Here is a 27,296-nt window from a genome sequence, read left to right on the forward strand (position 1 = left end):
CCAATCGGAATCTAAGGGACGCCATCTTGGATGACGTCACTTAAAGGTACCGTCATTCAGCTTTAGTCATCGGATGAAGAGGATGTTCAACGTCGGATGTCTTGAAGATGGACCTGCTCCGCGCCGGATGGATGAAGATAGAAGATGTTGACTGGATGAAGACTTCTGCCCGTCTGGAGGACCACTTCGCCCGGCTTGGATGAAGACTTCTCCCGGCTTCGTTGAGGACTTCGGCCCGGCTTGGATGAAGACTTCTCCCGGTAAGTCGATCTTCAGGGGGTTAGTGTTAGGTTTTTTAAGGGTGTATTGGGTGCGTTTTATTTTTAGGTTAGGGACTTTGGACCTGCAAAAGAGCTAACTGCCCTTTTAAGGGCAATGCCCATCCAAATGCCCTTTTTAGGGCAATGGGGAGCTTAGTTTTTTTTTAGATATTATTTTATTTGGTTGGTTGTGTGGGTGTTTAACTGTTGGGGGGGTTGTTTGTATTTTTTTTTACAGGTAAAAGTGCTGATTACTTTGGGGCAATGCCCCGCAAAAGGCCCTTTTAAGGGCTATTAATAGTTTAGTTTAGGCAAGGGTTTTTTTATTTTGGGAGGGCTTTTTTTATTTTAATAGGGCTGTTAAATTAGGTGTAATTAGTTTAAATATCTCTAATTTGTTTATTATTTTCTGTAAGTAGTGTAAGTAGTTAATTTATTTAATTATAGTGTAGTGTTAGGTGTTATTGTAACTTAGGTTAGGTTTTATTTTACAGGTAAATTTGTATTTATTTTAGCTAAGTAGTTATTAAATAGTTAATAACTATTTAATAACTATTCTACCTAGTTAAAATAAATAAAAACTTGCCTGTAAAATAAAAAAAAACCCTAAGATAGCTACAATGTAACTATTAGTTATATTGTAGCTAGCTTAGGGTTTATTTTATAGGTAAGTATTTAGTTTTAAATAGGAATAATGTAGTTAATGATAGTAATTTTATTTAGATTTATTGAAATTATATTTAAGTTTATTAGATAAATATACATCTCATATGATTTGATATTTTGTTCTTATCATTAAGAGAGAAGGATAATTAAATATTCTTGATAATAGGATGAAATTATATATTTGGGGGTCGATCCGATAAAAATCGTCGCCCGCAAAAGCCGGCGACGCCAATATTTGCGCGGGTTTGGTATCCTATATACGGCGTAACCTAGAAGTTACGCGTGTATATTTCTGCCGTCGCCCGTAGTTTTTTGGGCTATAGGCAGGTATACCAAACCCGCGCAGTTTGGTATCCAATATGCAGCGTAAGGACTTACGTGGCGAAAATGGAGAAAACTTACTCCATTTTCACCTCGCCACAAAAAGCAGCCGTAAGAAGCCTTACGCTGACTATTGGAGCCCCGTAACTCCCTAAACTGGCTGCTAAAATAAACCTAACACCTAACGCATGCGCAATGTCTATCTCCCTGTCAACCGCGATCTGCTAAAATAAACCTAACACCTAACGCATGCGCAATGTCTATCTACCTGTCAACCGCGATCCCCCCCCCGAAATCCCTAATAAAGTTATTAACCCCTAAACCGCCGCTCACGGACCCTGCCGCCATCTACATAAACTAACCCCCTACTGTGAGCCCCTAAAACCGCCGCCATCTACCTTATCTATCCCCTAATCTGACCCCTTACACCGCCGCCACCTATATAAAAATGATTAACCCCTAACCTAATCCCCCTATACCGCCGCCAGCTATATTAATATTATTAACCCCTAATGTAAGCCACTTACACCGCCGCCATCTCTATTAAAATGATTAACCCCTTATTTAATCTACCTACCCCGCCGCCAGCTATATTATCTATATTAACCCTAAGTATATTATAGTTAATATAGGTATTACATTATATATATTAACTATATTAACCCTAATTATATTAGGGTTAATATAGTTAATATAGTTACTATCGTATTTATATTAACTATATTAACTCTATCTAACCCTAACACCCCTAACTAAATTTATATTAAATTAATCTAATTCATTTATAAACTAAAATATTCCTATTTAAATCTAAATACTTACCTATAACATAAACCCTAAGATAGCTACAATATAATTAATAATTACATTGTAGCTATGTTAGGGTTAATAATTATTTTACAGGTAAATTGTTAATTATTTTAACTAGGTATAATAGCTATTAAATAGTTATTAACTATTTAATATCTACCTAGTTAAAATAATTACCCAATTACCTGTAAAATAAATCCTAACCTAAGTTACAAATACACCTACACTATCAATAAATTAAATAAACTACAAACATCTATCTAAAAATACAATTAAATTAACTAAACTAAATTACAAAAAAAAACAAACACTAAATTACAAAAAATAAAAAAAGATTACAAGATTTTTAAGCTAATTACACCTATTCTAAGCCCCCTAATAAAATAATAAACCCCCAAAATAAAAAAAATTCCCTGCCCTATTCTAAATTAAACAAATTTCAAAGCTCTTTACCTTACCAGCCCTTAAAAGGGCCTTTTGTGGCGCATGCCCCAAAGAATTCAGCTCTTTTGCATACAAAAACAATACCCCCCCCATTACAACCCACCACCCACATACCCCTATTCTAAAACCACCCAAACCCCCCTTAAAAAAGCCTAACACTACCCCCCTGAAGATCTCCCTACCTTGTCTTCACCACACCGGGCCGAACTCCTGATCCGATCCGGGCGATGTCTTCCTCCAAGCGGCAAAGAAGAATTCTTCCTCCGGCGATGTCTTCCTCCAAGCGGCAAAGAAGAATTCTTCCTCCGGCGACGTCTTCCTCCAAGCGGCAGCAAAGTCTTCATTCTTCCGGTGGCATCTTCAATCTTCTTTCTTCTCTCCGCCGCCGCGGAGCATCCATCCCGGCCGACTACTGAACTTGGAATGAGGTACCTTTAAATGACGTCATCCAAGATGGCGTCCACCGAATTCCGATTGGCTGATAGGATTCTATCAGCCAATCGGAATTAAGTTAAAAAAATCTGATTGGCTGATTAAATCAGCCAATCAGATTCAAGTTCAATCCGATTGGCTGATCCAATCAGCCAATCAGATTGAGCTCGCATTCTATTGGCTGATCGGAACAGCCAATAGAATGCAAGCTCAATCTGATTGGCTGATTGGATCAGCCAATCGGATTGAATTGAATCTGATTGGCTGATTCAATCAGCCAATCAGATTTTTTTAACTTAATTCCGATTGGCTAATAGAATCCTATCAGCCAATCGGAATTCGGCGGACGCCATCTTGGATGACGTCATTTAAAGGTACCTCATTCCAAGTTCAGTAGTCGGCCGGGATGGATGCTCCGCGGCGGCGGAGCGAAGAAAGAAGATTGAAGATGCCACCGGAAGAATGAAGACTTTGCTGCCGCTTGGAGGAAGACGTCGCCGGAGGAAGAATTCTTCTTTGCCGCTTGGAGGAAGACATCGCCGGAGGAAGACATCGCCGGAGGAAGAATTCTTCTTTGCCGCTTGGAGGAAGACATCGCCCGGATCGGATCAGGAGTTCGGCCCGGTGTGGTGAAGACAAGGTAGGGAGATCTTCAGGGGGGTAGTGTTAGGCTTTTTTAAGGGGGGTTTGGGTGGTTTTAGAATAGGGGTATGTGGGTGGTGGGTTGTAATGGGGGGGGGGGGTATTGTATTTGTATGCAAAAGAGCTGAATTCTTTGGGGCATGCCCCACAAAAGGCCCTTTTAAGGGCTGGTAAGGTAAAGAGCTTTGAAATTTGTTTAATTTAGAATAGGGCAGGGAATTTTTTTTATTTTGGGGGTTTATTATTTTATTAGGGGGCTTAGAATAGGTGTAATTAGCTTAAAAATCTTGTAATCTTTTTTTATTTTTTGTAATTTAGTGTTTGTTTTTTTTTGTAATTTAGTTTAGTTAATTTAATTGTATTTTTAGATAGATGTTTGTAGTTTATTTAATTTATTGATAGTGTAGGTGTATTTGTAACTTAGGTTAGGATTTATTTTACAGGTAATTGGGTAATTATTTTAACTAGGTAGATATTAAATAGTTAATAACTATTTAATAGCTATTATACCTAGTTAAAATAATTAACAATTTACCTGTAAAATAATTATTAACCCTAACATAGCTACAATGTAATTATTAATTATATTGTAGCTATCTTAGGGTTTATGTTATAGGTAAGTATTTAGATTTAAATAGGAATATTTTAGTTTATAAATGAATTAGATTAATTTAATATAAATTTAGTTAGGGGTGTTAGGGTTAGATAGAGTTAATATAGTTAATATAAATACTATAGTAACTATATTAACTATATTAACCCTAATATAATTAGGGTTAATATAGTTAATATATATAATGTAATACCTATATTAACTATAATATACTTAGGGTTAACATAGATAATATAGCTGGCGGCGGGGTAGGTAGATTAAATTAGGGGTTAATCATTTTAATAGAGATGGCGGCGGTGTAAGGGGCTTACATTGGGGGTTAATAATTTTAATATAGATGGCGGCGGTGTTAGGGGCTCACTTTAGGGGGTTATAGATATAATATAGCTGGCGGCGGGGTACGGGAGCGACGGTTTAGGGGTTAATAACTTTATTAGGTTGCGGCGGGGTACGGGAGCGGCGGTTTAGGGGTTAATAGCTTTTTTATTGTTAGGATAGTGAGGGGGGATAGAGTATAGAGGGTTAGACGTGTCGGGCTATGTTAGGGAGGCGTGTTAGACTTGTCGGGCTATGTTAGGGAGGCGTGTTAGACAGTGCGGGTGTTTTAGACTTTAGTCAGGTTTTATAGGCGCCGGCAGTTTCTAACGTGCCGCAAGTCACTGGCGACGCCAGAAATTTGTATTTACGCAGATTTCTGGACATCGCTGGTTTGTCAGACTTACGGCACGTTAGCATCTGACGGCGACTTATATGGGATAGCTCGAGTTGTGTCAGGATACAGCTGATCCTCATACTGTCACTTTAACTTTTACATCATGTGACCAGCACTTCCTATATAAGCTTACCTTGCATATCACACATTGCTAGGTAATTTTGAATCTATTGGAATCTTTATACTAGTCACTCTTTGAAAATTCCTTATTGGAACCTGAAGTCTTAATCAACTATTCCGGATATTCTGCTTGTTACTCTTCAAGAACCGGACCGCAATTTTACCATCTGTTTGGTAATATTTTGTTTTGCATTATCTCACCTGTTCTACTTTCCTCACAGTACTGCACCGCAAACACGCTGGAGCGTGTTACGTCACTCTGCAGAGCGGCGCGCCGAAACTGAGTTTCAGACACAGGATTCCCTGAAGCACTACAGTGTGTCAGCTCAAACAGCTCCGGACACCGCAACTTAATTACGGTACCGTGTCTATTCCAAGTATCTATCTACTTCCACACAGTTTGTTTGTGCACTAACATACTTCATCTGTACTTTTACCTTGTCCATGTTTCTGTGTCGCTACAAGCCTCATTAGACACACTCATGTCATGCTGCATTATACAAATCTATGCACATTGGTATTGTTACTTTACAGACATATCTCTCACATACTACTTTTAGTTAGATTAGTTTCCTTTATTGGCCTCAACAGTGTATAGGTACTTTGCAGTACTGTTCCACTAACCTGACCTATGTAGGTCACCCTCATGTCTATGAGCAAACCAGGGTTTATTCTTGAAATATTCCCGAAGTGGGGTGTGAGACTGAGTGGCTGATTAAACATACATTCACATATAAGGGTGTTACAGAGATTCCTCACATATTACCTAGCCTAAAAAATAGATCACCCTATATATATATATATTTTTTTTTTTTCATTTTCAGAACATGGACATAGCAGAATTGTCTAACCGTGTTGGAACACTTGCACAAAACATGGATCTCATGATACAAGGGCTGAGAGAAATGCAAGCAGAAAACTTAGAGTTGCGTAAATTTATACGCGATCAAGCACAACATAAACCTCTCACTGCTGAATTCTCACCTCCTGAGCCTATACCTTGTCCTCCTGACAAATTTTCTGGGGACAGAACACAATTTCGTGATTTCAAAAACTCCTGCACTCTTTACTTTTCTTTGAAACCACGTAGTTACCCGACTGATAGAATAAAAGTTCTGACAGTTATTTCCTATTTGAGGGGTGATCCAAAGAGTTGGGCGAATACCTATTATGAGTCTGACGACCCCATACTCGATTCCCTTGAGTCCTTTTTCTCAGCTATGTCTCTTCTATATGAGGACCATGATAAGCAGACTACTGCAGAAACAGCTATCAGATCTCTCAAACAAGCACGTCGTCCCGTAGAAGAATACATAGCTGAGTTTAAGAGGTGGGCCCCTGATACCTTATGGAACACCCCAGCCTTAAAAAACCAATTCCGCATTGGTTTATCGGATTCATTGAAAGATGAATTGGCCCGTATAGACTTGCCTGATAGCCTGGAGAATTTAATGACTCTCACTATCAATATAGACCGTCGTCTCAGAGAAAGGAAACATGAAAGGGGCACAACAGATCCTCTATATAGGAAATCATATAGCCCCAGTTCCTTCAGCACTCCTAAGAACCAGGAAGAACCTATGGAGATTGCTTTCATTCGTGGACCACTCAAGCCGGAGGAAAAGATTAGACGCCGCTTAAACAATCTCTGCCTTTACTGTGCTTCCAAGGATCACACCGTAAAGGAGTGCCCAACCCTGTTAAAATCCAGAAAGGGTAAGCATGATCGGCATAAACTTGAGCTTGTGCATAATAATGTTTTAAAAAATTCTTCACATTTTAACCATTCTGTTTCTCTACAGTGGGATCACCAGGTGGTATCCGCGGAGGCGGTGATTGATTCAGGAGCCACTAACTGCTTTATTGATTCCACTTTTGTGCACTTGAACAAAATTCCACTAATAAAAAAATCTGTATCACTTGCAATTCGTGTTGTAGATGGTTCTTTAATTAAATCAGGTCCTATATTGCACCACACTCGACCTTTACAGTTAGTTTTTCCTAATGGTCATACTGAAGTACGCTCCTTTGATGTTATACACTCACCTCTTTTCCCTTTAATTTTGGGTTTTAATTGGCTGAAACATCACCAGCCCACCATAAATTGGTTACATGGTACTCTTACCTTTGATTCACAGTTCTGTGCTACTAACTGCAGGTCTGTGCCTATTCTGTTTCAGTCCACTACACAATTGATCCCACAAGAGTACTCAGATTTGAAAGATGTGTTTGATAAAAAACAAGCTCAAGCTTTGCCGCCCCATAGACCATTTGATTGTCCGATTGATCTTATACCCGGTTCAAAGATCCCTGTAGGTCATGTCTATCCTCTTTTGCAGCCTGAGCTCACTCATTTGAAACAATATCTCAATGAGAATTTAGAAAAAGGATTCATTAGGCCATCTTCCTCTCCAGCAGGTGCCGGAATGTTCTTTGTTTGAAATAAGGATGACACCCTCAGACCAATCATTGACTACAGGGATCTCAACAAGTGTACAATCAAGAATCGTTATCCTCTCCCCCTTATCCCGGAGTTGATTAAACGACTTCAAGGTGCCAAAATTTACACTAAGCTTGACTTGCGAGGTGCGTACAATTTGGTCAGGATAAGAGAGGGAGATGAGTGGCTCACAGCGTTCCGCACCCGATATGGCCTTTATGAATATCTTGTAATGCCATTCGGGTTGTGCAATGCACCTGCCACGTTTCAATATTTCATCAATCATCTCTTTCAGGACCTACTTGACACATGTGTTGTCATCTATTTGGATGATATCCTTATATATTCAGATACCTTTGACCATCACATTAATCATGTTAGAACCGTTTTACTCAGACTCAGAGAGAATCAACTATTTGCTAAATTGGAGAAATGTATCTTCCATTCTGAGACTATCACATTCCTTGGTTACCACATTTCACCGGATGGTATTAAGATGGAATTAAACAAAGTAGAGGCCATTACCAATTGGCCCCCACCATCTTCCAAAAAGGATGTACAGAGATTTTTGGGCTTCTCGAACTTTTATAGGAAGTTCATTAAAGATTTCTCAGCAATAGTAAAGCCTCTCACTGCACTTACAAGAAAATCAAATAAATTTCTTTGGACTCCTCAAGCGGATCAATCTTTCCGAATTCTTAAGGAAAGGTTTGTCAGCGCTCCAATTCTTCAATTTCCAGATCCTGACAAGCAGTTCTTCCTCGAAGTGGATGCTTCGGACTATGCCTTAGGCGCTATTCTCTCCCAAAAACATTCCGAGGAGGAATCTTTACATCCAGTAGCCTATTATTCGAGAACTATGAATAACGCCGAACTTAATTACTCTATTGGCGAAAAGGAGCTCTTAGCAATCAAGGCGGCTCTTGAATTTTGGAGGCATCTACTGGAAGGTGCAAGCCATCCCATCATTATCTATACTGACCACAGGAACTTGCAGTATTTAAAGACTAATAAAATATTGTCAGCTCGTCAAGTTCGGTGGAGCCTTTTCTTTACTCGATTTAACTTCTCAATCACCTACCGTCCTGCTTCTAGAAACCAAAAGGCTGATGCTCTTTCTAGATCCACTTCCAGACCTTCCAAGCAGTATACACAGGATACTATAATACCACCACATAAAATTATTGGTTTAACCATGCAACAAGTTGCTTATTTTCGGAACCACCAGAGGAGAGATGTTAGTATCCAAGGTTTACAACTACAAAAGGATTCTCAGGGTCTTTACCATTCAGGGGGGAAGATATTTGTACCTCAAGCTATCAGAGATACGGTGTTGCGCAATGCACATGAAGCCCCTCTCTCGGGACACCCTGGAATTCGAAAAATGATACACCTCATCCAAAGGGATTTCGGGTGGCCTGGACTTGCTGACAGTGTGAAACATTATGTTCGAACTTGTTCTGTATGCACTACCTCCAAGCCTTCACATATCAGGCCTTATGGCCATCTTCTTTCTCTACCCATAGCTGACAGGCCATGGAGGCATATTGCTATGGATTTCATTGTGGAACTTCCTACTTCATCTAACCATAACACCATATTAGTTGTAGTCGACCAATTTTCCAAAATGCCCCATTTTGTTCCCATGTTGGGACTTCCTACTGCTTCTGAAACAGCTCAAGCTTTCCTAAGGCACATAGTACGGCTTCATGGACTTCCTGATTCTGTTACGACTGACAGGGGGTCCCAATTTACTTCGAAATTTTGGATTCATCTTTGCAAGTCCTTGAACATTGACAGACATCTTACTTCAGCATACCACCCCCAGTCAAACGGTCAGACTGAGAGGACAAATCAGACTCTTGAGCAATACCTTCGATGTTTTTGTAATTTCCAACAAGACAACTGGTATGCTTTTATTCCAACTGCTGAATTCTCTTTTAACAACACTGTTAACTCTTCAACTAAGCTTACTCCATTTTATGTCAATTATGGCTATCACCCTACTTATCATCTACTACACAGGAATGACAACATTTCCCCTCTGGTAACAGAATCTGTCAATAGCTTGAAGCAAATCTTCAAGCTACTACAAGAAACTCTATCCTCAGCCCAGGCCAAGCAGAAACACTACTACGATCTACGGAGATCCCGACCACCTTCGTACAAACCTGGAGATTTAGTTTGGTTATCTACGAAGAACCTTAAACTACAAATTCCTAGTAAGAAATTGGGCAGTCTTTTCATCGGTCCTTACAAAATCATTAATATTATTAACTTAAACGCTGTTACTTTGGAGTTACCCTCATCCTTTAAAATTCATCCCACCTTCCATGTTTCCTTACTCAAGCCTCACCTACCTACAAGAACTCCTGTTCCGCAGACATCTCTTCCCGTTCCTGATCCGGATTTGAAATCCTACGAGGTTGCCGATATACTTGATTCTCGTATCTACAGACGTACTTTACAGTACCTTGTCCGTTGGAAGGACTATGGACCTGACGAAGATTCCTGGGAACCTGTTTCCAACATCTCCGCTCCTCGATTGGTTTCCCTCTTCCATCGACGTCATCCTGACCGTCCTCACCCTTGATGGATAGGGGATTTCTTGAGGGGGGTATACTGTCAGGATACAGCTGATCCTCATACTGTCACTTTAACTTTTACATCATGTGACCAGCACTTCCTATATAAGCTTACCTTGCATATCACACATTGCTAGGTAATTTTGAATCTATTGGAATCTTTATACTAGTCACTCTTTGAAAATTCCTTATTGGAACCTGAAGTCTTAATCAACTATTCCGGATATTCTGCTTGTTACTCTTCAAGAACCGGACCGCAATTTTACCATCTGTTTGGTAATATTTTGTTTTGCATTATCTCACCTGTTCTACTTTCCTCACAGTACTGCACCGCAAACACGCTGGAGCGTGTTACGTCACTCTGCAGAGCGGCGCGCCGAAACTGAGTTTCAGACACAGGATTCCCTGAAGCACTACAGTGTGTCAGCTCAAACAGCTCCGGACACCGCAACTTAATTACGGTACCGTGTCTATTCCAAGTATCTATCTACTTCCACACAGTTTGTTTGTGCACTAACATACTTCATCTGTACTTTTACCTTGTCCATGTTTCTGTGTCGCTACAAGCCTCATTAGACACACTCATGTCATGCTGCATTATACAAATCTATGCACATTGGTATTGTTACTTTACAGACATATCTCTCACATACTACTTTTAGTTAGATTAGTTTCCTTTATTGGCCTCAACAGTGTATAGGTACTTTGCAGTACTGTTCCACTAACCTGACCTATGTAGGTCACCCTCATGTCTATGAGCAAACCAGGGTTTATTCTTGAAATATTCCCGAAGTGGGGTGTGAGACTGAGTGGCTGATTAAACATACATTCACATATAAGGGTGTTACAGAGATTCCTCACAAGTTGCGAGCTGAAACTGCGGGCGACGCCGGTTCCCTCGCTTGCGCCGCAAACTGCGATCTATATCGGATCGCGCCCCAGATTGTAATTGCATGCTCTATCCAATTCATTACATCAATATATGGAATAGACAATTCCTTTACAGTGAAATGTTCAAGTAAAGACATTAATTTTTTATATAAATACAACATATCTTTATTAATCCTTACACTGTTTTGCTGAAAAAATATTGAGATATAAATCAAATCTTTCACTCTTGGAGTAGCTTTATATATATAAGCATATTCTATCAGCACCATAATAACATAGTTTTAAATACATCTTATGTCTTGCATTGTGATCATCAATACTGTACATGGCACAAATGTATCTATGTGCCACATGAATTATGCTCTAGTTGTCACCAGTTGTTATTCAAAGTGTTGTCTGTCTCTCTTTATTATTTTTAAAACAGGAACCAATAGTTATATTTAGATATGCCATAGATTAATATGGTAAGAATTGGCTGTTTAATATTGTAAGTAATTGGACATATGAGAATATTTGAATGTGATATCTAAATTGTGTTCACCAATATTTATTTATATCATTAATAGATCTAGTTATTGTGACAGACTCAGAGGGATCCAGCACTGACACAGACCTGCCTTTGCAGGGTTCTGGTAAGTCCATTGACTAATTCAAACGTCATTGAAGGTGTCTTTTTAAGAAATATTCTGATCATGATTATGATGAAGCATTCCATTTGAATACAATTTATAATGTACTCCTCGAATGATATATATATAAATATATATATATATATATTTTATTAATTTAATATTAAGATCTCAAAGCTTCTTAGTCTACACTTTTGTGCTTCAGGACATGGCTAGCACTTGTTTATATTTATTATATATTTAGACAACAATCATCAAGTGATACACACATGAGAACTCATAAATGTTCCATGTACTGAGATTTTGTAAAGATTTTCTAAATACAGACAATAACATTTAATTATTAATCATCGATAACTATAGATTTTATTTCATTTGCATGCTCCATCAAAATTCTGAAAATCATAACTTTGGTTCAGTATCTCTTGAATACAACATTGATGTGTGTCCTTGAGCGCCAGTAACACGTTATAATATTTGATTTTAACGTGTACACAACATATTATGTTTTACAGCTATTGATGTAACATGTGCAATGGAGGAGGAAGTGGCTCACTCGGAGTCTGATGGTATGTCAAATATTTATAACATGTATATAATGTGTATTGTTTCTAAATCATACTATTGAAGAAAAATAAAGTCTACAGCTGTGTACCTTTCAAATATATTATTATTTTTTTTTAAATACACTACTGCCCCCTTTCTATATCATGCAGCATAAACATATGTTTTTATTTATTCTCCTATTTATGTATGAATTTTCATGAATGACATCATGATGTCACATGCATATTTACATCCACACCCCCAACAATCATCTTATGATTGTACAGACAGTCATTGCTATTCATCGGAGTGCCTAAATGCAGACCATCTCATTATGTCATCATTGTTTTGAACTTCTCAGTCACTTCTAAGTATACAGAAAACCTAATCGTGTTGAAATTCCTTGATTTAATTTCATGATGTATGATATGTAAAGGAATTTAATAAAGATTTATGTGTAGACTTTCCATTTCAATCAAACAAACATATTCCTCAAACCTAAAGCATGCATGTCTGAATGTGTCTATTAATATTGGGATGACATACATTTAATCCTAATGTAAAAGAGATATTCACAAAACATACTCTGAAAATATAATGTCAGATAGATAAAATTATATTCTTAATATTTAATATGAACGGTAGTATCTACCGTGTATAGATTCTGAATATTAATTGATTGAACCATCAAGCTTCAAATTATTCAATTTAAAATTACTAAGGCAATCACCTAAATCTCTATGTAAATCACTGTTGACCTTGTTTCAAAGGCGAGGTGGAGTGGACATTTAGATTTTATCATATTACACACTCCCATATTATTTAATTATTGGATTTTAAAAACTCAATCCACGGGAATGTGTCTAAAAGAACTCTATTGCATTTCAATTTAAAATGCATACATGCTTACCGATATATTATCAAAAAGATAAATATCATATTATAAAATCATAAAGATTAGCACATAATTTTAATTTAAAAAAATATGATTTGTAATGTATTGATCAAATGTTACATGAAAAATACCAGTGAACATTCAGATTTTCAAGGATCAATTAAATCTAATTATTAATTATATTTGATTGAAATCATTCAATAACTTAAAACATAATCATTATTGTGACTTTGTCTAAATATTTTCTGAGAACAAGAATCCAGATTTTAAATGATGTTGAATTTTGATTTCTTTCAAGATAATAATATATTTTCAAATCATATATGTATTTATATAATTTTGATATATATTTCAGTAGAAACTTCCACTTCTGGGCATCAGCCTCCTGCCCCTTCCCATCTAGAAGCCTCTCCCCAGCAAGAAGCCCCTCCCCAGCCAGAAGCCCCTCCTCAGCCAGAAGCTCCTCCCACCCCTCCCCAGCCAGAAGCCCCTCCCAGACCTTCCCATTTGTACTCCTGACCTGTCCCTCCAAAAAAAAGATTTTTTGGCCCCCCTCGCTGCTCTCCCCATTTTGCCCATCCCTCTCCTCCCCCACCTGCACAGCCAGCAAATCCCATGGCCCCTGACTCCCTAGCTGTGCAGGCTCCACCCGAGCGGCGAGCCAATCCCCCATCTCACCCCATCCCTCCCCATCAACACACTGACCTTAATCCCAATCCCCACCTTCATTGTCCTGGGTGTCAGATTGTCCTTCCCAGCCACCAATATAAGAATCATTACAAATAAACATTAGAACATACATTCTTAAAGGGACATTATACTGATCTAATTAGTCAAAATTATTTTTGTAAGATTAAATTGGATTTCACATTATATTTTAGTAATGTAAATCTTCAAATTATACATTGTATGAAATCAACATCTTCATTTTCTATTATCAAAATTATATTGCATATATGTTGTATATATAATATGTATATATGCAATAATCTTTGATTTGTTATCATCGCCATTTTCACATTGTGTCATAAACCAATGTATTTTTTGGAAGATTGATAGGGTTTTGATTTTTCCTAAGATCTTAATGGTTTATCTCTGAAGATCATATTTAATGTGTAATTCTTTTTAACCATAGTATATTTTATTAGAATAATGATTTGTATTTTAATTAGTACAATGTCTCTTTGCTCTACTTTTATTATGTTCTTGAATTATTATTACTTTGTAATTTTATTCTTCTTTAGGTTGTGACTCAGCATGGTTAACGCTAGAGGCTCTAGCAAGGATAGAGCAAACCATGGATGAACGACACCATGCAAACCCATCTGCAGCTTTCTCGCATGAATATATCCAGACTCATACAGATAGAGTCAATGCTGGGATCTGCAGCTGGAGATGCACAGGACAATGAGGGTGATGCTGATGCCTCAGTAAGTGGAGGATCCGGAGATGGCCCTAGGGAGGGCAAATAACACCTCCATTCACATGTTCTGTTATGTTTTCTATATGTTTTGCCATTTGGCATTTGTTTGTTAGTTGTTGCCATTTGGAATAGTTAGAAGTTCTTGTGCCTGTTGCACTATTTCACCTTGTCAGATTTATACTAAGGGCTATGTTGGCCTTTGTTTTGCCTTGTCAACTCCCTCCAAGGACTGTGATGCACTATGTCACCTTGTCAAATGGCTCAAATGGGGCTGTGTTGGCCTTTGTTTTGCCTTGTCAACTCCCTCCAAGGACTGTGATGCACTATGTAACCTTGTCAGATGTCTCCAAAGGGGCTGTGTTGGCCTTTGTTTTGCCTTGTCAACTCTCTCCAAGGTCTGTGATGCACTATGTCACCTTGTCAGATGTCTCCAAAGGGGCTGTGTTGGCCTTTGTTTTGCCTTGTCAACTCTCTCTAGGGACTGTGATGCACTATGTCACCTTGTCAAATGGCTCCAAAGGGGCTGTGTTGGCCTTTGTTTTGCCTTGTCAACTCCCTCCAAGGACTGTGATGCACTATATCACCATGTCAAATGGCTCAAATGGGGCTGTGTTGCCCTTTGTTTTGCCTTGTCCACTCACTCCAGTGATTGTGATGCACTATGTCACCTTGTCAAATGGCTCCAATAGGATTGTGTAGGTCTTTGTTTTGCCTTGACAACTCTCTCCAAGTACTGTGATGCACTATGTCACCTTGTCACGTCTCCAAAGGGGCTGTGTTGGCCTTTGTTTTGCCTTGTCAACTCCCTCCAAGGACTGTGATGCACTATGTCACCTTGTCAGATAGCTCAAATGGGGCTCTGTTGGACTTTGTTTTGCCTTGTCACTTCCCTCCAAGTACTGTGATGCACTATGTCACGTCTCCAAAGGGGCTGTGTTGGCCTTTGTTTTGCCTTGTCAACTCCCTCCAAGGACTGTGATGCACTATGTCACCTTGTCAGATAGCTCAAATGGGGCTCTGTTGGACTTTGTTTTGCATTGTCACTTCCCTCCAAGGACTGTGATGCACTATGTCACCTTGTCAGATGTCTCCAAAGGGGCTGTGTTGGCCTTTGTTTTGCCTTGTCAACTCCCTCCAAGGACTGTGATGCACTATGTCACCTTGTCAAATAGCTCAAATGGGGCTGTGTTGGCCTTTGTTTTTCCTTGTCAACTCTCTCCAAGGACTGTGATGCACTATGTCACCTTGTCAAATGGCTCCAATGGGGCTGATTTCTCATTCTGACTTTTTTTAAAGTTATCTTTATGTTTTATTACATTCCTATATCATATTATATATATTATATATTATATATCATAATAAAAATAATGTCATTAATATGTTATATTTCTTCTTTAATTATTCATGTCATTTCTTACAAAATATCTTTTATGTTGATAATCCTTAAAGGGACATGAAACTAAAAAATGTTCTTTCATGAATCAGATATAGAATACAATTTTTCTAAACTTTCATATTTACATCTATTCTTTAATTTGCTTCATTTTCTTGTTATCATTTGCTGAAAGGTTTATCTTTGGTGCAAGATCATGAGTAGCAGAGAACCTAGGTTCTAGATATTGATTGTTTTTTGCATATATATATTGGTTGTTATTGGCTCATCCATGTGTTCATTTAGAAACCATTAGTGCATTGATGCACCTTTAACAAATGATACCAAGATAATTAAACAAATAATAATCAATTAAAATTGCAACTTGATGAAAATAATATCCTCTATCTGAATCATTAACTTCATTTTTTGGCTTTCATGTCACTTTAAGTGATGCTGACTACAATTCTTAATTTATGGCCATGCATGTCTTTTTTTTTTTTTTCTTTTGTTGTAGACAGCATACATATAATACCAAAAACATTCTATAGAGCCTATGGCAGACCTTAAGGGGACATTAAACCCCAAAATTTTCTTTCATGATTCAGATAGAAAATACAATTTTAAACAACATTCCTATTTACTTCTATTATCTAATTTGCTTCATTCTTTAGATATCTTTGGTTAAAGAAATAGCAATACACATGAGTGAGCCAATCACAGGAGGCATCTATGTGCAGCTACCAATCAGAAGCTACTGAGCCTATCTAGATATGCTTTTCAGGAAAGAATATCAAGAGAATGAAGCAAATTAGATAATAGAAGTAAATTAGAAAGTTGTTTAAAATGGTATTCTCCATCTGAATCATGAAAGAAAAAATTTGGGTTTAATGTCCCTTTAATATCTGTCTAACCATAGCTATTTGAAAAAAACTTCATTCCGTTATACCCATAAAACAACAATAAACACCATTACGTAAAGAGAAAAATAAAAAAGCAAGGGGAAAAAGAAAAGGAAGTAAACAAAAACAAGATCACCTTTCAGTTATTCGACCAACTTTTTATATTCGTCCATCAAATCAATTGGCACCTTATTTACGAAGGCTCTTTACTTTATAGCCTATCGGCTGGTGATCAAATTATTTTGAATAGGGCCTAAAAGGCTCTGACCTATCTGGGTCTATATGATTAATGTGTCCCTAGCTTCTTATTGGGGCTAGCTATTATTATGTTTTTTATGGTGTATTAATTACATGTAAGCTGGATATTTCATCAGTCAGTAATTATTTTATTTTTAACACCCATGTGTGTATGTATATTTAAATAACAATAGTAATAGCAATAACAGGAGGAGTTTCTGGGCAGAGGCCAACGATAATCACAGTACTGGGGGCAGCATAAAAGGATTTTACAATCTAATATCTTAAAGGAACATGAAACCCAAACATTCTCTTTCATGATTTAGGTAGAACATATAATTTTAAACAACTTTCCAGTTTACTTCTATTATCAAATTCGATTCATTCTTTTGGTATCATTTGTTAAAAGAGCAGCAGTGCACTACTGGTTTCTAACTGAACACATGGGTGAGCCAATGACAATCGGTATAAATATGCAGCCACCAATCAGCTGCTAGAACCTAGGTTCTTTGCTGCTCCTAAAGTTACCTACATACACCTTTCAGCAAAGGATAACAAGAGAAGGAAGCTAATTAAATAATAGAAGTAAATTGCAAAGTTGTTTAAAATCGCATGCTCTTTCTGAATCATAAAAGAAAACAAATTGGGTTTCATGCCCCTTTAAGACAATTTGGGCATCCTGCTTCATTACTTAAAGGGACACTAAACCCAAATTCTTTCTTCCGTGATTCAGATAGAGCATGCAATTTTAAGCAACTTTCTAATTTACACCTATTATCAATTTTTCTTCGTTCTCTTGCTTTCTTTATTTGAAAAAGAAGGCATCTAAGCTTATTTTTTTTGGTTCAGAACCATGGAAAGCACATGTTTATTGATAGGTGAATTTATCCACCAATCAGCAAGAACAACCCAGTTTGTTCACCAAAAATGGGCCAGCATCTAAACTTACATTCTTGCATTTCAAATAAAGATTCCAAGAGAATGAAGACAATTTGATAATAGGAGTCAATTAGAAAGTTGCTTAAAATCGCATGCTCTATCTGAATCACAAAAGAAAAAAATTGGATTCAGTGTCCCTTTAAATACTGTGGCCCAGATTGCAAGTGGTGTACAATTCTGTATTCCCTATCACATATAGAAACGTGGGTACACCCCTCAGTGAGATATGATGCTGTCAATTTAAAATCTGCCTTTCAGAAGACTGTGAAGTACTGAGGGATATTTTTAGAAAATTATGTTTTTAGAAAGTTATGAAAAAAAAAGAAGCTTTAAGTCAGACTAAACATTTGCTTGCTTTTAACCTATTATTTCAGGACTATGCTTGATATGTTGTAAGACTGCCAATGGGCAATGTCTAGGAAAATTGCATTACTTATTTATTAGCCAGATTTGTAAAATAAAGTGACTAAAACTTTAGTTTGATTGATTTTACTGTCTCTTCTGGTGTTTAAAGACAAATAAATCTATCAAGATGTTTGCTTGTTAAGATGCAACAGAAGTGTGTAATATAGTTTTATCTCAAGAAGCAGATGCTGTAAAGTGATAAATGGAATATTTAAACAGCAGAATGTCATAAAATGCCTGCATTTATTTATAAATGTGACAAATGAACTATCAATAGTTCACATGATCACTTTACTCTTCTAAATTAAAGGGACATAAAAATGCAAATAGAAAATGTGTTAGCTCATTTTAATACTGCACTGTTGCATGCACATAACTATCACCTAGATTACGAGATTTGCATTAACAGGGGTGCGGTGCTAACGAGCAGTTTTCCCTCACCCCTCATCTACAGACAACGCTGGTATTATGGGTTTTTACAAACCCTGCCACAGAAAAGTGAGCGGAGAGCAAAATTTTGCTTCACATCTCACCTCAATACCAGCGCTGCTTACGGTAGCGGTGAGCTGGCAAAACGTGCTTGTGCACGATTTCCCCATAGGAATCAATGGGGGAGAGCCAGCTGAAAAAAAACCTAACACCTGCAAAAAAGCAGCGTTCAGCTTCTAACGCAGCCCCATTGATTCCTTTGGGGAAATACATTTTATGTCTACACCTAACACCCTAACATGAACCCTGAGTCTAAACACCCCTAATCTTACACTTATTAACCCCTAATCCACCGCCCCCGATATCACCGACACCTGCATAATATTATTAACCCCTAATCTGCCGCTCTGGACACCGCCGCCACCTACATTATATGTATTAACCCCTAATCTGCTGCCCCAACATCGCCGAACCCTACATTATATTTATTAACCCCTAATCTGCCGCCCCCAATGTTGCCGCCACCTACCTACACTTATTAACCCCTAATCTGCTGCTCCCAACGTCGCCACCACTATAATAAACTTCTTAACCCCTAAACCTAAGTCTAACCCTAACACCCCCTAACTTAAAGGGACACTGAACCCAAATTTTTTCTTTCATAATTCAGATTGAGCATGACATTTTAAGCAACTTTCTAATTTACTCCTTTTATCAAATTTTCTTCATTCTCTTGGAATCTTTATTTGAAATGTAAAAATGTAAGTTTAGATGCCAGCCCATTTTTGGGGAACAACCTGGGTTGTCCTTGCTGATTGGTGGATAAATTCATTCACCAATAAAAAGTGCTGTCCAGAGTACTAAACCCAAAACAAGCTTAGATGCCTTCTTTTTCAAATAAAGATAGCAAGAGAACAAAGAAAAATTGATAATAGGAGTACATTAGAAAGTTGCTTAAAATTGCACGTTCTTTCTGAATTACAAAAGAAAATGTTTGGGTACAGTGTCCCTTTAAATATAATTTAAATACATCTAAATAAAATAACTACAATTAACTAAATTATTCATATTTAAAGCTAAATACTTACCTGTAAAATAATCCCTAAGATAGCTACAATATAACTAATAGTTACATTGTAGCTAGCTTAGGGTTTATTTTTATTTTTCAGGCAACTTTGTATTTATTTTAACTAGGTACAATAGTTATTAAATAGTTATTAACTATTTAATAGCTACCTAGTTAAAAAAAGTCAAATTTACCTGTAAAATAAATCCTAACCTAAGTTAGAATTACACCTAACACTACACTATAATTAAATTAATTACCTAAACTAAATACAATTAAATACAATTATCTAAAGTATGAAAAAAACCCACTAAATTACAGAAAATAATAAATTAATTACATGTTTTTTAAACTAATTACACCTAATCTAATCCCCCTAATAAAATAAAAAAAGTCCCCCAAAATAATAAAAAGCCCTACCCTATACTAAATTACAAATAGCCCTTAAAAGGGCCTTTTGTGAGGCATTGCCCCAAAGTAATCAGCTCTTTTACCTGTAAAAAAATGTACAATACCCCCCAACATTAAAACCCACCACCCACACACCCAACCCTACTCTAAAACCCACCCAATCCCCCCTTAATAAAACCTAACACTAACCCCTTGAAGATCACCCTACCTTGAGAAGTCTTCACCCAACCGGGCCGAAGTCCTCAACGAAGCCGGGCGAAGTGGTCCTCCAGACGGGCAGAAATCTTCATCCAAGCCAGGGAGAAGAGGTCCTCCAGATGGGCAGAAGTCTTCATCCAGGCGGCATCTTCTATCTTCATCCATCCGGCGCAGAGCGGCTCCATCTTCAAGACATCCAATGCAGAGCATCCTCTTCAAACGAAGTCCAGCTGAAGAATGAAGGTTCCTTTAAATGACGTCATCCAAGATGGCGTCCCTTGAATTCCGATTGGCTGATAGAATTCTATCAGCCAATCGGAATTAAGGTAGAAAAAATCATTAATTATAGTGTAGTGTTAGGTGTAATTGTAACTTAGATTAGGATTTATTTTACAGGTAAATTTGACTTTATTTTAATTAGGTAGCTATTAAATAGTTAATAACTATTTAATAACTCTTGTACCAAGTTAAAATAAATACAAAGTTGCCTGTAAAATAAAAAAAAACCCTAAGCTAGATACAATGTAACTATTAGTTATATTTTAGCTATCTTATGGTATATTTTATAGGTAAGTATTTAGTTTTAAATATGAATTATTTAGGTAATTGTAGTAATTTTCTTTAGATTTATTTAAATTATATTGAAGTTAGGGGGTGTTAGGGTTAGGATTAGACTTAGATTTAGGGGTTAATAGATTTAATATAGTTGCGGCTACGTTGTGGGTGGCAGATTAGGGGTTAATAAATGTAGGTAGGTGTCGGCGATGTTAGGGACGGCAGATTAGGGGTTAATAAAATTTAACTAGTGTTTGCGATGCGGGAGTGTGGCGGTTTAGGGGTTAATATATTTTTTATAGTGGCGGAGATGTCCGGTTCGGCAGATTAGGGGTTAAAATTTTTATTTTAGTGTTTGCAATGTGGGGGGGGGGGGGCTCAGTTTAGGGGTTAATAGGTAGTTTATAGGTATTAGTGTACTTTTTAGCACTTTAATTAAGAGTTTTATGCTACGGCGTTAGCCCATAAAACTCTTAACTACTAACTTTTAAATGCGGTACCAGTCTTGACAGGAGGGTGTCTACCGCTCACTTTGAGGAAGACTCATAATACCGGCGTTAGGCAAATCCCATTGAAAAAATAGGATACGCAATTGACGTAAGTGGATTTGCGGTATTTTCGAGTCTGGTCAAAAAAGTGAGAGGTGAGCCTGTCATTTCAAGACTCGCAATACCAGCAGGCGTTAAAAAGCAGCGTTGGGACTCAACGCTGCTTTTTAAGGCTAACGCAAGACTTGTAATCTAGCCGTATGTGTTTGACTCCTGCAAAACAGGTTAAACACATAGTTAAAGTCATCCCCAGAGCATCAAGACACTACTAGGAACTAGCTAAGCACATCTGGTGAGGCATATGTGTGTAGCCAAAAATCAGCAGCTAGCTTCCAGTAGCGTATTGCTGCTTCTGAGACTATCTAGGTATGCTTTTCAATAAAGCATAACAAGAAAATGAAGAAAATAGAAATAAATTGTGAAGTCTCTTAATATTGCATGATCTATCTTTAAAAAGACATTTTCATTTTGACTTCCTTGTCCCTTAAACAAAAGTAACTATTTAGTTTTATGTTGTATAGAGGTATGTATACATTTACATCAATGTATATACCATAGATAAGGATTATAACATAAAGTATTTTGAATCATATCATTTGAAATACTAAATGGCTACTGTTTTAATTATCAGCTCAATTTTTACCCACAGTGCAAAAAAAGATGCATAAGGATAGATAGAATAAAATACAATGGGTCTGTGAAAATGAAGCTCATAGGCTTTGCTGATTTTAATGTTCACTTTTACAATGATATTCAGAGAAAAAAGGGTCTGAAACTGGAACAACAACAAGTGACCATCCAATTCCTATAGTGAAAAGTAAAAAAAAAAAAAAAGATCAACACTGAGTAACAAAAGTTCCAAAATAGGAAGGATATAGGAAGAAATTTCCAAGGTATAAGGCAGAAAATAGAAACCAAGGGGTAGATTTAACATCGGTTGAGCGGACATAATTCACTGTAGTTTACGCTAAATTCTGACCCTACCATCTGAATGTCGCAGCTGAAATCAAGACTCATCAAACCAGGCAACATTTTTCCAATCTTCTACTGTCCAATTTTGGTTAGCTTGTGCGAATTGTAGCCTGAGTTTCTTGTTCTTAGTTGACAGGAGTGGCACCCGGTGTGGTCTTCTGCTGCTGTAGCCCATCTGCTTCAATTTTCAACATGTTGTGCATTCAGAGATGGTATTCTGCATACCTTGGTCGTAACAAGTTCTTATTTGATTTACTGTTGCCTTTCTAGCATCTAAAACCAATCTGCCCATTCTCCTCTGACCTCTGACATCAACAAGGCATTATCATCACAGAACTGCCACTCACTGGATATTTTCTCTTTTTCAGAACATTCTCTGTAAACCCTAGAGATGGTTGTGCGTGAAAATCCCAGTAGATCAGCAGTTTTTGAAATACTCAGACCAGCCCGTTGACTGCACATCCATAATGCAAATCTCCCGACCCATTACATCCCAAAGGTGCTCTATTGTATTGAGATTTGGTGACTGTGGAGTCCATTAGAGTACAGTGAACTCCTTGTCATGTTCAAGAAACCAGTCTGAGATGACTTGAGCTTTTTGACATGGTGCATTATCCTGCTGGAAGTAGCCATCAGAAGATGAGTACACTGTTGTCATAAAGGGATGGGCATGGTAAGTAACAATACTCAGGTAGGCCATGGCGTTTAAACAATGCTCAATTGGTACTAAGGGGCCCAAAGTGTGCCAAGAAAATATCCCCCACAACATTATACCACCAGCCTGAACCGCTGATACAAGACAGGATGGCTTCATGCTTTCATGTTGTTTATGCCAAATTCTGACCCTACTATCTGAATGTCGCAGCTGAAATCAAGACTCATCAAACCAGGCAACGTTTTTCCAATCTTCTATTGTCCAATTTTGGTGAGCTTGTGCGAATTGTAGCCTTAGTTTCTTGTTCTTAGCTGACAGGAGTGGCACCCGGTGGAGTGGCACCCGGTGTGGTCTTCTGCTGCTGTTACTTATCTGCTTCATTTTTCAACATGTTGTGCATTCAGAGATGGTATTCTGCATACCTTGGTCGTAACGAGTTGTTATTTGAGTTACCGTTGCCTTTCTATCAACTAAAACCAATCTGCCTATTCTCCTCTGACCTCTGACATCAGCAAGGCATTATCGTCCACAGAACTCCCACTCACTGGATATTTTCTCTTTTTCGGAACATTCTCTGTAAACCCTAGAGATGGTTGTGCATGAAAATACCAGTAGATCAGCAGTTTTTGAAATACTCAGACCAGCCCGTTGGCTGCACATCCATAATGGGAATCTCCTGCTCCACTACATCCCAAAGGTGCTCTATTGGATAGCGATTTGGTGACTGTGGAGGCCATTAGAGTACAGTGAACTCATTGTCATGTTCAAGAAACCAGTCTGAAAGGACTTGAGCTTTGTGACATGGTGCATTATCCTGCTGGAAGTAGCCATCAGAAGATGAGTACACGGTAGTCATAAAGAGATGGACATGGTCAGTAACAATACTCAGGTAGGCCATGGCATTTAAACAATGCTCAATTGGTACTAAGGGGCCAAAGTGTGCCAAGAAAATATCACCCACAACATGATACCACCTGCCTGAACCATTGATACAAGACAGGATGGCTTCATGCTTTCATGTTGTTTATGCCAAATTCTGACCCTACTATCTGAATGTTGCAGCTGAAATCAAGACTCATCAAACCAGGCAACATTTTTCCAATCTTCTATTGTCCAATTTTGGTGAGCTTGTGCGAATTGTAGCCTTAGTTTCGTGTTCTTGGCTGACAGAAGAGGCACCCGGTGTGGTCTTCTGCTGCTGTAGCCCATCTGCTTCAATTTTCAATGTGTTGTGCATTCAGAGATGCTATTCTGCATACCTTGTTCGTAACAAGTTGTTATTTGAGTTACTGTTGCCTTTCTATCATCTAAAACCAATCTGCCCATTCTCCTCTGACCTCAAGGCATTATCGTCCACAGAACTGCCACTCACTGGATATTTTCTCTTTTTTAACCATTCTCTGTAAACCCTAGAGATGGTTGTGCATGAAAATCCCAGTAGATCAGCAGTTTTTGAAATTCTCAGAGCAGCCCGTCTGGGACCAAAAACCAGGCCAAGTTCAAAGTCACTTAAATCCCCTTTCTTCCCCATTCTAATGCTCGGTTTGAACTTCAGCAAGTCGTCTTCACCACGTCTAGATGCCTAAATGCATTGAGTTGCTGCCATGTGATTGGCTTATTAGCAATTTGTGTTACCAAGTAATTGAACAGGTGTATCCAATAAAGTGACCAGTGAGTGTATTTATAAATATATATATAGATATATAAATAGATAGATAGATAGATAGATAGATACAGGAGAAGATTACGAGTGGAGTAAAAAGTTTTTCATGCAAACGATAAAGGGTTTATCGCGGGTGTTTGCACGTGTCGGATTTATCGCTCGTATTACAAGTTGAAAGTTAAAGCTTGTCAGGTTACCATGAAACAAAAAAGTGTCACAAAACACATAAAAAATACATTATATAGTACAGTTACAATCATAATAACACCAGCTACTAAAAGTTATTAAAAAAAAATCTGGCCTGCACATGTCTTCTATACTGGACTCTTAATGCATCCAAAATGATGCAAATAAATTTGTTTGTTTTGTAATAAATTACTTAGGTCGACTTTTTATCTGGGTGCTCAATGTGACACAGATATTTCAACAACCATTCCCTTCAATTTTCTGACGCCTAGATTTAGAGTTCTGCGTTAGCTGTCAAAAGCAGCGTTAAGGGCTCCTAACGTTGCTTTTTACCGCCCGCTGGTATTTAGAGTCATTCAGGAAAGGATCTAACGCTCACTTTCTAGCCGCAACTTTTCCATACCACAGATCCCCTTACGCCAATTGCGTATCCTATCTTTTCAATGGGATCTTCCTAACGCCGGTATTTAGAGTCTTGGCTGAAGTGAGCGTTAGAACTCTAACGACAAAACTCCAGCCGCAGAAAAAAGTCAGGAGTTAAGAGCTTTATGGGCTAACGCCGGTTTATAAAGCTCTTATAAACAGTTCTCTAAAGTACACTAACACCCATAAACTACCTATGTACCCCTAAACCGAGGCCCCCCCCACATCGCCGCCACTCTAATAATTTTTTTTAACCCCTAATCTGCCGACCGCACACCTTCGCCACATACATTATCCCTATGTACCCCTAATCTGCTGCCACTAACATCGCCGATACCTACATAGTATTTATTAACCCCTAATCTGACCCCCCAACGTCGCTGCTACCTTACCTACACTTATTAACCCCTAATCTGCCGACCGGACCTCGCCGCCACTATAATAAATGTATTAACCCCTAAACCGCCGCACTCCCGCCTCAAAAACCCTATAATAAATAGTATTAACCCCTAATCTGCCCTCCCTAACATCGCCGACACCTAACTTCAAGTATTAACCCCTAATCTGCCGACCGGACCTCGCCGCTACTCTAATAAATGTATTAACCCCTAAAGCTAAGTCTAACCCTAACACTAACACCCCCCTAAGTTAAATATAATTTTTATCTAACTAAATAAATTAAATCTTATTAAATAAATTATTCCTATTTAAAGCTAAATACTTACCTGTAAAATAAATCCTAATATAGCTACAATATAATGAATAATTATATTGTAGCTATTTTAGGATTTATATTTATTTTACAGGCAACTTTGTATTTATTTTAACTAGGTACAATAGCTATTAAATAGTTATTTACTATTTAATAGCTACCTAGTTAAAATAATAACAAAATTACCTGTAAAATAAATCCTAACCTAAGTTACAATTAAACCTAACACTACACTATCAATAAATAAATTAACGAAACTACCTACAATTACCTACAATTAAATCAACTAAACTAAATTACAAAAACAAACACTAAATTACAAAAAATAAAAATGAATTTTAAACTAATTACACCTACTCTAAGCCCCCTAAAAAAATAACAAAGCCCCCTAAAATAAAAAAATGCCCTACCCTATTCTAAAATAAAAAGTTAACAGCTCTATTACCTTACCAGCCCTTAAAAGGGCTTTTTGCGAAATCAGCTCTTTTACCTATAAAAAAAACATACAATACCCCCCCAACATTACAACCCACCACCCACATACCCCTAATCTAACCCAAACCCCCCTTAAATAAACCTAACACTACCCCCCTGAAGATCTCCCTACCTTGTATTCACCCAGCCGGGTATCACCGATCCGTCCAGAAGAGGTCCTCCAGAGGGTCCGAAGTCTTCATCCTATCCGGCCAGAAGAGGTCCTCCAGAGGCTCAGAAGTCTTCATCCAGGCGGCATCTTCTATCTTCTTCCATCCGGAGCGGAGCGGGTGCATCTTGAAGCAGCCGGCGCGGATTCATCCTCTTCTAACGATGTCCTAAGTCCGAATGAAGGTTCCTTTAAATGACATCATCCAAGATGGCGTCCCTCGAATTCCGATTGGCTGATAGGATTCTATCAGCCAATCGGAATTAAGTTAGAAAAATCTGATTGGCTGATTGAATCAGCCAATCAGATTCAAGTTCATTCGGATTGGCTGATCCAATCAGCCAATCAGATTGAGCTTGCATTCTATTGGCTGATCGGAACAGCCAATAGAATGCGTGGGAGTGATGTGGGAGGCCAGGGGTTTAGGGGTCAATAACTTTATTTAGTTGCAGTGGGCTCGGTGAGCGGCGGGAAATGGGTTAATACATGTATTACAGTTCTGATTGGCTCAGTGAGCAGCAGGATAGGGGTTAATACTTTTATTACAGTTG

Source organism: Bombina bombina, chromosome 4, assembly GCF_027579735.1.
Source record: "Bombina bombina isolate aBomBom1 chromosome 4, aBomBom1.pri, whole genome shotgun sequence".
Classification (NCBI taxonomy): Eukaryota; Metazoa; Chordata; class Amphibia; order Anura; family Bombinatoridae; genus Bombina; species Bombina bombina.